Here is a 15,400-nt window from a genome sequence, read left to right as displayed (position 1 = left end):
TGGGGCTTCTGCCTAGCTGAGGGCTATGAGGAGGATTTTGGTGGCATAAAATCTGTCTCAACTGTCTTCTTCATAGTAATTCTTAGAAGAAAAATATACAGGTACAAGAATGGACGACCTCCTTACTTATGGTGAACCGACATGTAAATAACAATCAATCTTTCTACTTTTGACAATTTTTCAGTGAATCTCTGCTATGTTTTAAGGATTTCACATAACAACAACACAGGTAGACACATAGTGGGAAAGTCTATGCCTTTCCATTAAAGATAAAGAACACCTAAATTAGGTGGATTACATATTATTTGTTAAACAAATTATATGTAACTTGACATAATTAATTTGTGTCTCCTGAAGTGATACCCCTATTAAGGGGACACGTTTTCTGGTCCCGAAGGTGTCCCCTTAACAGGGGTTCTACTTTAATAAGTTGCTAAAAAATCAGGATAAATCGGCAAACTGGGTATTAAGAGAGAAAATTATTAAGTTGCTATGGTCTGAATCTATTTTGACTGCAGTACAGTATATTTCAACCACAGTACAGTATATTTCAACCACACATGAGAACCACAGGAAGTGCTATTTCTGTTGAATTACTAATTTTTATATAGACATACAGTAGTACAGATTACCAATATTGACACTACAATTTACAGTTTTGTTTAATTTTTTACACCATACAGAAATGCATTAAGGTGGCACACACTGCACTGATAGTCATCGGCCAGCGTGAGGAGGTGCGTCAAATAAATGTTTTTTTCAATCGTATCCTTCTCAAACTGCCACAGACAATCAGCAGTCAGAGAGCGGAAATAGATTCGTCGACAGACTGTTGCAATGTTTGCTCGATAATAGTTGTAATACCATTTTTATTTAGTAGTAAAAGGTCAAACATTCTGAGAATGATGTGTGCTGCTGTTCTGGGTATTTATTATGGCTATTTTTGCCACAGTAAGATTTTTACTGAAGTACACAGTACATACATTCGTTTTAAGACATGCTGTTGTTAACTGGCATGCATTTTTTTTTATTATGTCAGTTACAGTGTAGTAAAGACACAGGTAGAGTCTGTCCTGAAGACCATCATCCTAGACGAAGTATAAAGAAAAAGCGTAGACTACACAAACCAGCAGTCTATACCTCAACAAAACTAGTGACAGTACTTAAGCTAGAATACCCCTCAAAAATAATAGAACAGTCAATTCTCAGGTCTATGTAATACTCAACCATATTTGCATCTGCATGGTCGGTTGCATCATGATACAGTACATGAGGCTACTGGTCATTGCAAGATGCATGATACATGAGGCTACTGGTCAGTTGCATGATACATGAGGCTACTGGTCAGTTGCAAGATGCATGATACATGAGGCTACTGGTCAGTTGCATGATACATGAGGCTACTGGTCAGTTGCAAGATGCATGATACATGAGGCTACTGGTCGGTTGCATGATACATGAGGCTACTGGTCAGTTGCATGATACATGAGGCTACTGGTCAGTTGCAAGATGCATGAGGCTCTGGTCAGTTGCCAGATGCATGATACATGAGGCTACTGGTCGGTTGCATGATACATGAGGCTACTGGTCAGTTGCATGATGCATGAGGCTACTGGTCAGTTGCAAGATGCATAATACATGAGGCTACAGTTGCAAGTATGATACATGAGGCTACTGGTCAGTTGCAAGATATATGAGGCTACTGGTCAGTTGCATGATACATGAGGCTACTGGTCAGTTGCATGATACATGAGGCTACTGGTCAGTTGCATGATACATGAGGCTACTGGTCAGTTGCATGATACATGAGGCTACTGGTCAGTTGCAAGATGCATGAGGCTCTGGTCACTTGCCAGATGCATGATACATGAAGGTACTATCGGATGCATCTCAGTCAATCATAAAATAGGGACCTCAGGATGTTTACAATAATGATGCTTTCCTGCTGAATATGTGAACATTTATATGTGCTAAATACTGTCACAAGGTGACGTGGAAATTGTGGAGCAAACAAACAATTTGGGAAGGAATACAATTTAACAATTTTACTAAATGAAATGATAATTATTACCAAATACTGATTAATTATGTTTGATATAAAATGATAAAGTTAATAACTTGACCACAACTGATTGATTGTTGAGTTAAATAGTGGTATCTCCTACCTTACTAGCATCTCGATCAACTTTAACTGCACTCAGCAATACAGAGCAAATTTGACATCTTATGGCTCTTGGCAACAGAAACAGGTAAATGGTAGCAACATTACTGTGGAAACATTAATTCAATAGTAATTAATATTGCATTAAAAATATACACATTTATATATTATATATTAATTTGAAATAAGGATTTTATTTTCACTATTATAATTGTAATATTTAATTATCAATATTTAGGTGTACCATGATGATCATTAGCAATAGTATAGTCTGGTCTGTAAAGTGAAGAGAGCATGGGGGGTGATTTAGCTCTGTGGTGTGCTGATCTTTCAACACCTTTCCGTCCATTGCTCAATTCTATCTGGGCTCTCCTTGTGATTTACCTGGAGGCATGGAATGCAAGTTACAACAGCGCAAATAAAGCACATTCTGCAGAGAAGAGGCCTAAACAGTACGGGATTGCCTCCTCAGTGTACTACCAATTTACTACAAGGACGCATTAGAAAATATTAGTTTCAGATTTTATCGATTCCAACAAATTATCACTATAAATACAGTACTTTTAAAATTAGTAACATAAAGGTAAATGTAGGAGAATAAGCATTAACTAACAGCATCATTGTGCTTAATATGGGCGTAGTTTGGGCGTGGTTTGTGATACTGGAGCAGCTGCGTTAAAAAAAGTTAAATTGCACCAAGTGCCATGAGCCACATACTTGTGGTGGATTGCCAATATACAAATTGCCATTTATTATATTTTTAAATATTTAAGGTAGGAAATCCCAAAATTTGCATGTTTTGAGATGGAATGACCCTTCCACTTCTCACAGCACTACCTTTTTGTCACGAACCCTCTCTACCAAACAAAACAAACTACAAACAAACAAACTGCCTCTGGAATTTTTTTTTAAATATATACTTCCATTTTAAATTACAGGTCTCTAAAGACCCCACCAATTAAAGACCACCTCCAATTAAAGAAAACTGTGTTGTGGTCTCAAATTAGCCAAAGCTGAAAGACTACCGAAACCCTGGTCACAAAAGTAGTCTCTAATTGGAGGGAGACCTGTAGCTTAATCCACTCACTAAACTCAACATTATCATTTTTTTGCAGCATTGTGAGGCAACCAATGTGAGAGCACTTCGCAATAAAATTAATATAAATATTATTTAATAAAATAAAAGCAATCATTTGAGCATACCTTAGTTTGACAAGATTTGCCTCTTTAACTGATTTCTTCAATGAGTTTGGTTGACAATGAGAATTTCAGTGATGCTAACTAAGAGTAGTAGCAAGACATTAAAACGTTCGCAATCACTCGGCCTGCACTCAATCAGTTTTTCAAACTAAAAAACAAAAGATTATCGTCATTTGACCTTCAAAACCAGAGAAAGAATATGATCGCACCAGTAGAAGCACTAGCGGGACAGGGGAATAATCCCCAGTTGGACAGACACCTCCCCCCCCCCACCTCAAGACTCAAGATTCAGATTCCATTTATTTTAAATGAAATGAAATGCACATGAAATTAGAAATCCTGAATTAGGAATACACAAAATATACACAAAAGTTAAATAATTACTTGAAAGACAAAGATTAAAAACATAAATACAGTGCATGCAATACTTTAAATTACAGCTAAATTAATAATAGAATATACAGTAAAGAAGGTCTTAATGAGCTATATACTCAAAGGAGGTAAACAAATTTGAGTTGTTTACAAAATGGATCAAAATAGAAGAACAAAGCGAGGATGGACCACTGTGCACTTTTGTTTTTTTATTTGATGTGACACTCTGTACTTGGCGCTATGCATATGAGAATAATGGAGGTCAAATATGTTGATAATTTGAGGGGCACCATACCTCACTGTGCATTACATGGCTGTGGAGAGAATCTTCAGATCTACAGGCCACACATCCTGTCATCACACAATGGCTACAGGCCTTGTCTCCCAAACCACTATTCAACAAAGTAAATTAAATTAAAATGAATATATAAACATGTATTATGTAACAATTAAATAACTTTTTTTATTCTGAATATATTGCTATCATTCTTTCTGTGTTTCCTTATGTTAATTTTTATTGATTGGTTATTGTTAATATTAAACTTCAATTATGTATAAAAGATTGCAATAATGTATGAAGAATTAAATTAATAAACTTGAATAATGGTTTTGATAGGGCAAAGTGTCTGTAAATTAACTGCAGGTTAGAAATCAGGCCTGGAATTTGCCTTCTACTTTTTCTCATGACCAAGACAACTCAAATCCCTAAGCCTCATAATGAAACTTGGTTTACTTAGAGGATCTTGTGTTTATATTTGTCTGGTAAAAGAGGATATGTCACTTAGAAAAGTGATGGAATGATTTCGATTTGGATTTCTTCTATGTGATACACACCAAGGATTATGTTTGCTGTTTGGCAGATCCTTGGCTTTGGGCCTAAAACAATTAATAAAATAAAATAAAATACACACGCCTGCTAAAGTACCCTACGCACAACACAATTTATCATTTACCCATTACACATCACTTTTGAGTATGATGCCATTCATTATATTATTGTTTCTATTAATCTTGTAGTAGCAAAAATTTAGGCAACTTGTTTCTTCTGCCTTACCGCTCGGCCACTCGACTAGCCTCATGTGATAACTGTGTGGATGCTCTATCAACTGAGCTGCAGTATTTAATATGTATGTTGAACCCCATTTGGTTTTCCCATTTTTTTATTTATCAAAGGTATTGCACAAAATAAAAATATATACTAACGTCTTCACTATTGATAAAGATGATGAGAAGTTTATAAGAACAATGTACTGTTGATCCCATTGATATTCAAACTATTAAGACGCATGGGCTGAGCAGCTGACTCAGAGGTATTGTTCCTGCTTCTTGTGCTGAAGACCGTGGTTCAAACCCGGCCAGCATTAGCTTTTATTTGGAGTCTGATCGCTTGGCTCCTCAAAGATGGAAAAATTAATTTCCGGGAGATCTACAGTGGCTGATCCTGGAATTCAAACTCCCATGATTTCCAGGAGACTTGGGACCCCTGCTATCCTAACATCTAAGTACTACTTAACTGTAAACAACCTTATCCTTAGTTTATCTGTATTCATTTACTACTGAATTATTCACAATTAGAATTGAGTTGAAGCATGTATAGTAATATAATTACTATGTCATTCAAAGATATTGTTTGTTTTTTTCTTATTTTGACTGCTTTTTTTTGTGATGCTTTTTGAATTTGTCCATCAAAATAAATCAGATTTATATAAATAGAAAAACAGATGCTCTATTACCTCTTTACTTTCACTATTCAATGTTTCAACTGCACTCCAGACACTATCATAGAGGGCGCTATTGAAATAAGACTCATTCATCCTGACATGTGAACTGGGCACTCTGCTTGGCTTGCTGGCTTTTAATTGGTCCATATGAAACCAGCGAATCCCTGCTTCTCGCCATAGATTTCACTGCAACAGAATTTTTCTGCTTCTGGTGTAAAACTTCAGAAGTTGATGGTTGTGTCTTTTGCTGGAAGAGCAGGAAAAATAGATTATTGCATACTATAACATGTGAATAAAAACATATCGGTTATTCATCTAATCAATTAAAATACTGTTGTTGTTATTAAATATTCTATCTAATATCGGTAAAAATCTCCTACAGTCAGTGGTGTATCTAGTCTGGAAATGGGGAAGGGGCTGATGTGGGGGGGGGGTGGCGAAGTGGAGGACTCGTTTAAGTGAGGAAAGGTTTACAAAAATAAGGTGATTTTATCTACTTGAGCATGATATACTTTGCCTTGAACATTTTAAATGGGAAGGTGCAAGTTTTTTAGGGGAGGATCGAATGCGTGCAAATGATGCTCAATGATGGTGATACTTCCAAACTTGGACGTCTATGCTTTTGTTAAATCTCGATTGGATTATTGCAATGGGTTCTTTATGGCTTTTGTCCTACAAACTGCTGAGGAAAGTCCAGCTAACCATGGGCATACAGCACATCCCCAACTGTACATCGTCTCCATTGGTTACCCATTTATCTGAGAATTAACTTCAAGATCTTGTTATTTGTATATACTGTAAGTCACTCCATAAATCATTCCCCAACTACATCTCCAATCTTATTTCACTTCGTTTTGCTGTTTGCATCCGCAGACTTGGTCTACCTCATCTTCACTTTACCATTCATAACTGTTCCATTGGTCACCACACAACTTGTGGCAATCGTTGTTTCTGGTTGCTGCTCCAAAGCTTTGAAACCAACTACTGTACCTGAGACTGTTTGACTGTCTTCAAGTCTTGGCTCAAATCCCATCTTTTTTCTTTATTTTAATTCTGAATTTGATTCCTTTTCTTTTGATTTTTGTTTAAAGTTCTTTCTATTTTTGTGTGCACTTGGGCTGTGGTTTCTTTACAGAGAAACGATTTTGTATTATGCGCCTTATAAGTATATCACTCCATTTACCAGTAATGAAGTAGTGCAATTTGTGGATTACTATCAACTTTAATACCGGGTGTGTTTGTGGCTCCACAGCTAAGCCTGTGTCTGACCCCCCTGGGGCTTCTTCCTTGCTGGGCTACTAGGTGGATTTAGTGGCATAAAATGCATCTCAATTCTGTTTCCTTCATAGTAATTCTTAAAAGAAGACAACAAAGACTAAGAAGAAGATAACCGCCATTGAGTGAACCCACGTGTACAGTAATTGATAACGACTTCAATTTTTAAAGACTTTTTTTCTATTAAGTAAAACTTACTACTGAAATGGTTCTTTTTTTTTTTTTTGGATTTGCATATAGTGATATTTAGGTAGACTTATATATAAGTGCAAATAAACAAGGTCTCTATGCTTTACCCATTAAAACACTAACAAAAACCTAAACTAATTAAATAACAATCCCCCACCACTTAATAATACTTATTATTGACCTATCTTATCATCATTTTAAAAAAAATCGTTTGTTAGTATACTTATTTCTTTACATAAAACCGACAACCTGCATATATTACTACCATCTTATTATACATTTTATTGTTGTATTTTGTATTGATGTTGGCCAGAGGCTTAGAGATGACCACTTGATGTGTTGTTGAGCTTAATTCCCATGTCATTTCTAGTCACACCCTTGGTCAATATTTAAAGGTATTTGAGGAATCCTCTATTCATAAAAAAATTTTTAACTTTATAGGGAAGGGCATTTAAAAGGCAAATTTTCAACACTGCATGAACATATCAAAGGCAAGATCTTATTTTACCTGAGAGTATTTGTAAAAAATCAACTTAGCTTTTTGTTCAAAACCTGGACTGTTGATTGGCATTGGGGGGGGGGGGCACTAATACATAAAATCAGATGTAACCTATAGAGTAAGGGCAGGCATAGAAGAGGTGTATACCCCAAAACACTGCAGTATCACATGAATAGGAAGAGTCTGTACACATACCTGTCTCAATTGTTCTTTTTGGTTTCCAGTATACACAATCTCCATTGAAGACCATTCCTTTCATATTAACATACGAGTAGAAATCATTATGATCCTTAAACTTGGAAATCATGGAACCACTATATGCACTATAAAAAAAAAATTACATATTAAAATAGCAACCTGAAGAAGTTGATTGCATAAAGAGAAAGCTGGGTGTTCAATGCATTATATTTTGTGTATTAAAAGTGCTGTTTGATATATTTTTTTACTGATTTAGTTGAGACTAACACAGCTACTCAGGGGTCCTAAGTTGGAAGAAGTCACTTGCTGGAGATCTGGTTAATGAGCTTCTTAAACACATGTAACTTTATTTAGCTGCACATGGTGACACTCATCAGCAGCTGACTTGTGAGACCATTGATAATTACAGTACTGTAGTATAAACATGTAAATATTAGGAATTTGCGCAAGATTGGTTCATTTCCAGGAGATTTCTGCTTTCTTGGGGAATTGCCATAGGCCATCTTGTTTTGCTGGGATCCCTGTGATTTGGCATGCCTGGGCTACTACTACTACTACTAAAAATAACTTTATTTAGCACAAACAATATCCAATTAAAATGATCACAGGCGCTGTACAGAATTTTAAAAATTTAAATTTTACAAAAATCAATACTCGATATACCACGTGATTTAACAAGATATGAATTTGGGAAGACATCAAATTCTACATTTTTTTCTGTGCTTAATATCAGTTTCTGTTTTTACGGCTTTCTTTGCTTTTCAAGCTTTAATATAAAATTTAAAGCCGCAGTATAATTAAAAATAAAATAAATAAATACATATTTTAATAACAATGTGATGGTGATATCGCTCAATAATCAATCAGTCAGTTAATCAATAAATCAATGCATACATGAATAGATAAATCACTACAAAAAATCAATAAAAAATGTATTTTTTACTATATTATTATTGCAAATTTTGAATTACTTATTATTATATTACCACAAAACTCCTATGATAAAGGTATTGTTATGGGTTATACGCAAAATATCTTGAAGATTAGTTTTTGTAATTGTACAAATGATGTGAATGTACCTGTACTTTGTTTTAATGCCTCTGTATTATTTGTTACTCTATAAATCACATTACACAATTCAAAACCAGTTGAAATTGTTTGATCATCTCATATTGAGAGTTTGGTAGGTTAAAGGACAATGTTTGTATCCATACGTGTCTGTCATATGTTGTAGTTAAGTTGGGTGACTATGCACTGCAGCCATGGGTCCCCGTCCCAAATTTCCAATTTTGCATTAGAATGAGGACAAATAATTAAAATATTATTAAGATTTACTACTCTAACAAATAAGGCAAGACTTTTTTGAACGATTCCGCCGACTGCAAATATTGATGATTTCAAATAAAAATAACATTTTATTTCTTGCCAATTAGCGTACCTGCCTTCACGAAAAAGTGGAAATTTCAGAAAAAAATAACAGTTTTTCGTTGATTTTATTACATCCTCCACTGCCACAAAATCTCCAAAGATATGTACATTTCTTTCTAATTATATAAATTTGAAACATTTAACCATCTTATTTTACATTCACCAATAACATTTTATTTTTATTTTTCCTCCATCTGGATGATTTGGACAAAACTATTTGCTAAATAAGAAAACAAAATTTTATTTTTATTTTTATTCCGCACTAATCCGATAACCTATAAACCTATAAAAAAAAATAAGAACACGAAAACAATAAGGAATATTAAAATGTCTCGCCTAAGCTAGGAGGCCAGGTTACAGGATTGTAACTAATTCTAGATGAGTACCTGTCGGGGAACTGCTTATGAAGACAGAGACAGCGATGGTTTTGGCATGGAAAGCAGAGTGCTGAATGTGGCCAGAAAGATGGAGGTGCCAGACAAAAGACCATTTGGACGGCCAAAGATGACAGGGCGAGCAGGTTAAGAACCTGATAAGAACCTAATTCTAATTCTAATTGATAAGAACCTGGTGGAAAAATGATGTCAAAATATGAATAAGTCTGATACTACTTTTAAGTACTCAAAAACTATGATGATGTCCAATACATGTCATACAGTACAAGACAGCCAAGAATTTTCACACCCTCAGTATAAGTTGGGGCCAAGGTGAGCAATGTTGTGTTCACAATTGGCCAGTGCCAACTGTCAGAGCCTTCCTGCCCAAAACATGTGTTCTTTTTGTCGTTTGATTGTCATCTTTAATATGTGTTCTAATATCAATTAATTTTAGTAAAAAACCACATCATTGGTTTTTTCTATGTTTATTTACTATAATCACAGTTCAGAATTGAGATTTTAAGCATGTAACGGTAATACCAAAGCTTTCAAAGATATTGTGAAATATTACTTAAGCTATTTACTTATTATTAAAAACACATTTTGTTTTATGTATGACGACACTCCACTCAACTCATATTGCACTCTATATAAGATGTTTGTGCACCGTTCATTTATTTGTTTATTATTAACCCTCTAGATACCGTCTTCGACTGTAGTCGAAATTGACCTCAAACCGAGAATTCCCATTTTCGACTGCAATCGAAATTTCGTGACTAAAAATAGGTTGTTTTCAAATCGCTCTTCTGTTTTTATTTTAGCTCCAATACGTCAGAAATTTTGAACACGCATGCGTGAAGCTTTTGTCTTTCGAAATCTGTGAAGAACTCACATGTGCTTATATAAAAATGTTTAGAAATATCAATTTGAAATCGTTATTAATTTCAAAAATTTTTCGAAATGGCCGCACAAGTGTGTACACAGCTGAGCAAGCGATTGACCTGATTTTTGATTCAGACAGCGATGAAGGTGAATTTTTAGATGTGCGAGACTTAGACGTGCCTGTTAGCGATGATGACTCCCGGGGGGCTTCAAGCAGTTCTGACGGCGGAGATGTTCTTGATGAAGATGAGCCTAGGCCTAGAAATGTGAGGGTAGTCAACGCTTTTGAATGGAAAGATCGCGCTTATAGTTATGGATGGTTGGGTAAATAATTTATATAACTGTGTGGAATAGGAATGTTTTATATTTGTTTTTATTTTTTTTTTTTTGGCTATAATTTATTTATTTTTTTTCGGTTTTTGCTGACGATTTATATGTAGCATTTTTCTGTCATTTCTATTATATTATATATATATTATATTATGAAAAAAAATTCCCAAAAATATAAATTATACATCAAATGAAAGCTTATTCTATAAGCTTTCTTTGTTTTTAGAAAAGTTCCCAAAAATCCACCAGAACGACATATACTCAAAAAACGCAAAAAACCTTGTTACACTGCAAAAGAATCTGGTATTCAAGGGTTTGCAATACAAAAGAATCCGGTATCCAGAGGGTTAACAATTGTTGCAGTATCAATTTCTCCTGAGTGAACCGTTATTAATTTGCAGCTTAAGGAAACATTCTACGAGTTTTTCTTATAATTTTACTACTTTTAATGTGATGCTCTTTCAGTTTAGGTTAACTCCACAATAGTTACATAAAATAAAAACAAGACTGCAATTACATAAATAGATAAAAAAATGCTCTATTACCTCTTTACTGTTACTTTTCAATGTTTCAACTGCATTCCTGATATTATCATAGAGGGCGCTGATCAGACTCATCATTCATGCTGTCATATATGTAGATGGGTAGCCTGCTCTGCTTGCTTGTTCATCTGAAACCAGAGAGTCCCTGCTTTTGATCACAATAGACTTTACTGTGCTTTATCTTGCTGCAGAATTTCTCTGCTTTTTGAATTAAACTTGTGAAATTGATGGTGGTATCTTTTGCTGGAAGGTCAATAAAAAAATGATGATTAAGTGAGGGGTGTTAGCTTGCAGAAATATTAAAGGTGATATGAGGTGTTTTCTATTTATTGAGCAGGATTTTTTTTTACACTTTCAATGGGGGAGGGGAGTTGAGTTTTTTTTTGGGTGATCATGGATTTTTTTTTTTACACTTTCAATGGGGGAGGGGAGTTGAGTTTTTTTTTGGGTGATCGTGGATTTTTTTTTTTTACACTTTCAATGGGGGAGGGGAGTTGAGTTTTTTTTTTGGGTGATCGTGTGTCAGTGGTAGTGTAAGGCTAATTGAAATCACATTGGGCTCATAGATAGATTTACTTGTAGACATGTTTCATTGCCAACCTAATAGCAAGGAGTAATGTTTGGCAATTAGGACTAAAATATAGGCACATGAGCCTTATAGTAAAATGCTATTGTACTAAACTAAACACAGCAATTTGTTTGTCCACTGCACTTATTAAAATAAAATTCCAAAATTATGCTACAAAACACAGGTTATTCAAATGTGTGTTGTTTGTGCTTTTAGTAAAAAATAAGAAAATAATGAACTATAATAGCTTACAAATTATAACATGATAAGCATAAAATGTTATTTGTCTCATCAAAAAAAAAATTCATAGCAAGTCTATCATGGTAAGTAATAGTCATATTAATTATTACTCTTTCCATAATATTACTATCATTTGTGAGCTCTCACTACAAAATGAGTCTCATCGTTAGAAAATCAAAAAATGATATTACATTTTGGTAGATCACATTATATGCTTTAATTTGGTCTTTGAATGGCTTCCCTAAGATAAATAGATCCAGAGATGTTAGCATTTACAGTTTAGGTGTATGAGAACCAGGTTTTGAGAATATTGGCCTCAAAGATAAACTAACCTGTACAAATAATAGGACTAGAATTACAGAACATGCGAAAAGAACACTGTTTCAGTAAGAAAATTCACTTAAAAAGTACACAATCATAAAATATAAGTATCAAGTTATTCAAAAACATTAAAATCAAAATTTTGACCTATTTTGGTGAATATCTCAATAGATTTCACCAAGGATGCATCTCATTTTGTGGTGAGATCTCACATTTGTGAGAATTATAAAATTCATACTTGATTTGAATGTTCTAAAAAATCAGAGCTGTGGTATATAATTAAAAGTAAAATATGTAATTTTTTTTATATAATGTGTTTGTCTAATTGGTCAATAATCAGTCGTCCAGTCAATTAATCAACCAGTCAGTTAATCAATCATTGAACCAATGATTGATATTAGCAGCTGATGACATGATCATTGCATTAAGTTTTCTTGAAAACTCAGATGAGAATGTGCTAATGGTGCAAATTGTCGGAAAAGGAGTAGGACTAGGCCTAGACAAATATAAGAACGTGGAATTTGGAAATATAATGTCTGTACAGAGAGTTCTCATTTGTCCAAGAGAAATATCCTCATTTTGATATTGACATAAGGAGAATGTGATCACTCCGCAGCTCAAATCATGCCAACAACCAGTCTTGCTAAAAAAAAAATCACACGATTATTATTGAGGGTGAGCTTATTCAAATTAAAAGGCACGCTTATTCAAACAGGCCGCTTAAGGAAATTTTCAAGTTATTAGGAGCGCTTCAAACAGGGTGCTTATTCGCACGAGTATAACGGTAATACGATAACGAAGGTATTGCTTGTAGATACAAATAATTGTGTATTAGTCAAATTATCTTGATTATTTTGAGATTACTTAATAAATAGCGTCCTCAATAATATAGCACGTGAGTCGAATTTAAATATTCAGGTGCGATTGCGATTCTTCAATTGATTTAATGCTGCGTGTAAAAATTCATACTAACTTGCCATTTCAAGAGTGACGGACGTGGTATGATAGGTGTAAAGCCTGCGCATTTTCCAGGCCTATCAGAAATTGTGATAGGTGGAAGCCTGCATATCTTGCAGGCCTATCATGTTAAATTGTATAGTGCAATTTTGGCGAATAAGAATGGTGTTCTGTCGTGGTTGCCACAAAATTTTAAATGACGTAGTTCATGTGTGTGTGACCCAAAGTGACGATAGAAGTCCGGAGACTCTGAAATGGACGTCATGTTAACAAGTTACTATCAAAAACCGTTACTGTGCTGTTTGTTTGTTGATTTGGTTTATTGCTCAGTGAAACACTTACTTGCTGTGATTGTGACTGTTTGGTCAATGGTTGTGCTGATAGGACTATTATTATACAAGGTGAAGGAGCAACTACGTGTTGGCGCCGATTCGTGTGTTGCGACTCTTATTATTCGTCGGTATGATACAAGCACTGCAAAAAAAGATGGTTTCAATGAGATTTGGAATTGGAGCACTTCTCTAAATAAGCCTGATACTTTGTGACATTCGCGTATTTATATTTGGCTGTTTCAATATAAGTTCGTCTAGACACAGCTATCAAATATAAACCTACTGTAAATATAAGTTATGTTTAACATGGTCATTTTGTAGACTTATTATCTGCATACCTTTATATCATGTTGTTGAAAGTGAAATATATATTATGTAGAAAATATAAGAAAATCTAAAAATAATGAAAATTGTGTTATATACCACACCATGTTAATGAATGAAAACGAGTGGTGGTATATATTGTCTGATGAATTAAAATTAAATAAAAGAAACTACAATAAAATTGTCTTGGTTCATTTTTGAGGTCTAGTATCTGAGGACAGAATCTAATTACCTTGAACTTGGGCGCTAACTCAATTTAATATCTAAAAGCAAGTTAGCAACTCATTTTCTTAATTGCATGTAAATGATGGACTTTGTTATACCTATTGTATTCATTTTTACTGTGTAAATAATACAAAAACAATCATTTAATACAACAATGTGTTGTGTAACAATGACTGCCTGCCGTAACACATCAACAATATAGTGAATATTAAACCTTTAAATCTTGGTGTTAACATGCAGTCAATGAGTAAAATGTAAGATCAAAGTATTACTTAACTATAAATAATAAGTAAAATTCAATAACTGACTAACAATAAATTATATTTAATTTAAACAAACTTTATAATTTGTATTTTCAACTATTTATCCTTATTTCATTTAAAATAAATGTGTATAATATATAGACCTAATTCAGAAATAAGGCATTGCTCATACATAGGATTTGGCAGTTGATATTTAAAGTTTACTTTGTGATCTTCCAATATTTCAAGTGATTGGCTTCAGTATCTATTTGTATTTACAAAGAAGATAAACCCTAAATTATAAAAATGAAAATATTTTTTGAGAGGGGAATATGTACCTACCTGGTATGTTCACCAGCTGTATCAGTGCAAAATGACTCTGGAATTTAGGCAATGATGAACCCAATGGTTTTGAGGGCCTAGAAGTACTTTTTCACTCAAACACAGGAGCTTTTTTTAGCCACAACTTTCCTCGGATTTAACCCAATAATCATTGTGGACTTAGAGAAAGTTGCTACGGCCTTCAGAAAGTAAACTACTGGAATACACTGGTGTTGACATAGGTTTTGCCTCTGAATAGCTGCTTGTATCTAACAAAGTAAACAAACACAAAACAAACATAACAACACACTCTCAATTGTCAAGCCTTTGTCCACACTATCAAACTTTATTTCTCAAAAATTGTCAGATGACATCATCTCATGACCATATATAGGCACAGCATCACTATATATGGCCATCAATACTTTCAGATGACATCATCTCATGACCATATATAGGCACAGCATCACTATATATGGCCATCAATACTTTCAGATGACATCATCTCATGACCATATATAGGCACAGCACCACTATATATGGCCATCAATACTTTCAGATGACATCATCTCATGACCATATATAGGCAGCATCACTATATTTGGCCATCAATACTTTCAGATGACATCATCGCATGACCATATATAGGCACAGCATCACTATATATGGCCATCAATACTTTCAGATGACATCATC

General features: G+C 34.2%; 1 long non-coding RNA gene across 1 annotated transcript in view; it reads right to left on the bottom strand.

Annotated features, from left to right (window-relative positions):
• Positions 1-5: 5 nt before the first annotated feature.
• The window catches only part of LOC117117849, a 22,675-nt gene continuing 7,280 nt past the window's right edge, over positions 6-15,400 (bottom strand). Inside the window, exons 4-12 of the long non-coding RNA XR_004446958.1 lie at positions 14,726-14,973; positions 13,603-13,734; positions 11,178-11,417; positions 7,613-7,740; positions 5,467-5,701; positions 4,029-4,125; positions 3,365-3,509; positions 2,166-2,268; positions 6-81 (exon numbers count right to left, since the gene is read on the bottom strand). This is a non-coding gene — a long non-coding RNA (uncharacterized LOC117117849). The remainder of the gene's footprint in view (positions 82-2,165; positions 2,269-3,364; positions 3,510-4,028; positions 4,126-5,466; positions 5,702-7,612; positions 7,741-11,177; positions 11,418-13,602; positions 13,735-14,725; positions 14,974-15,400) is intronic.

The sequence above is a fragment of the Anneissia japonica genome, unplaced genomic scaffold (genome assembly GCF_011630105.1).
Source record: "Anneissia japonica isolate Jap-2015-1 unplaced genomic scaffold, ASM1163010v1 scaffold287826_len71817_cov125, whole genome shotgun sequence".
Classification (NCBI taxonomy): domain Eukaryota; kingdom Metazoa; phylum Echinodermata; class Crinoidea; order Comatulida; family Comatulidae; genus Anneissia; species Anneissia japonica.
The sequence above is the reverse complement of the archived record's forward strand: the minus strand, read 5'-3'. Positions and strand labels throughout refer to the sequence as shown.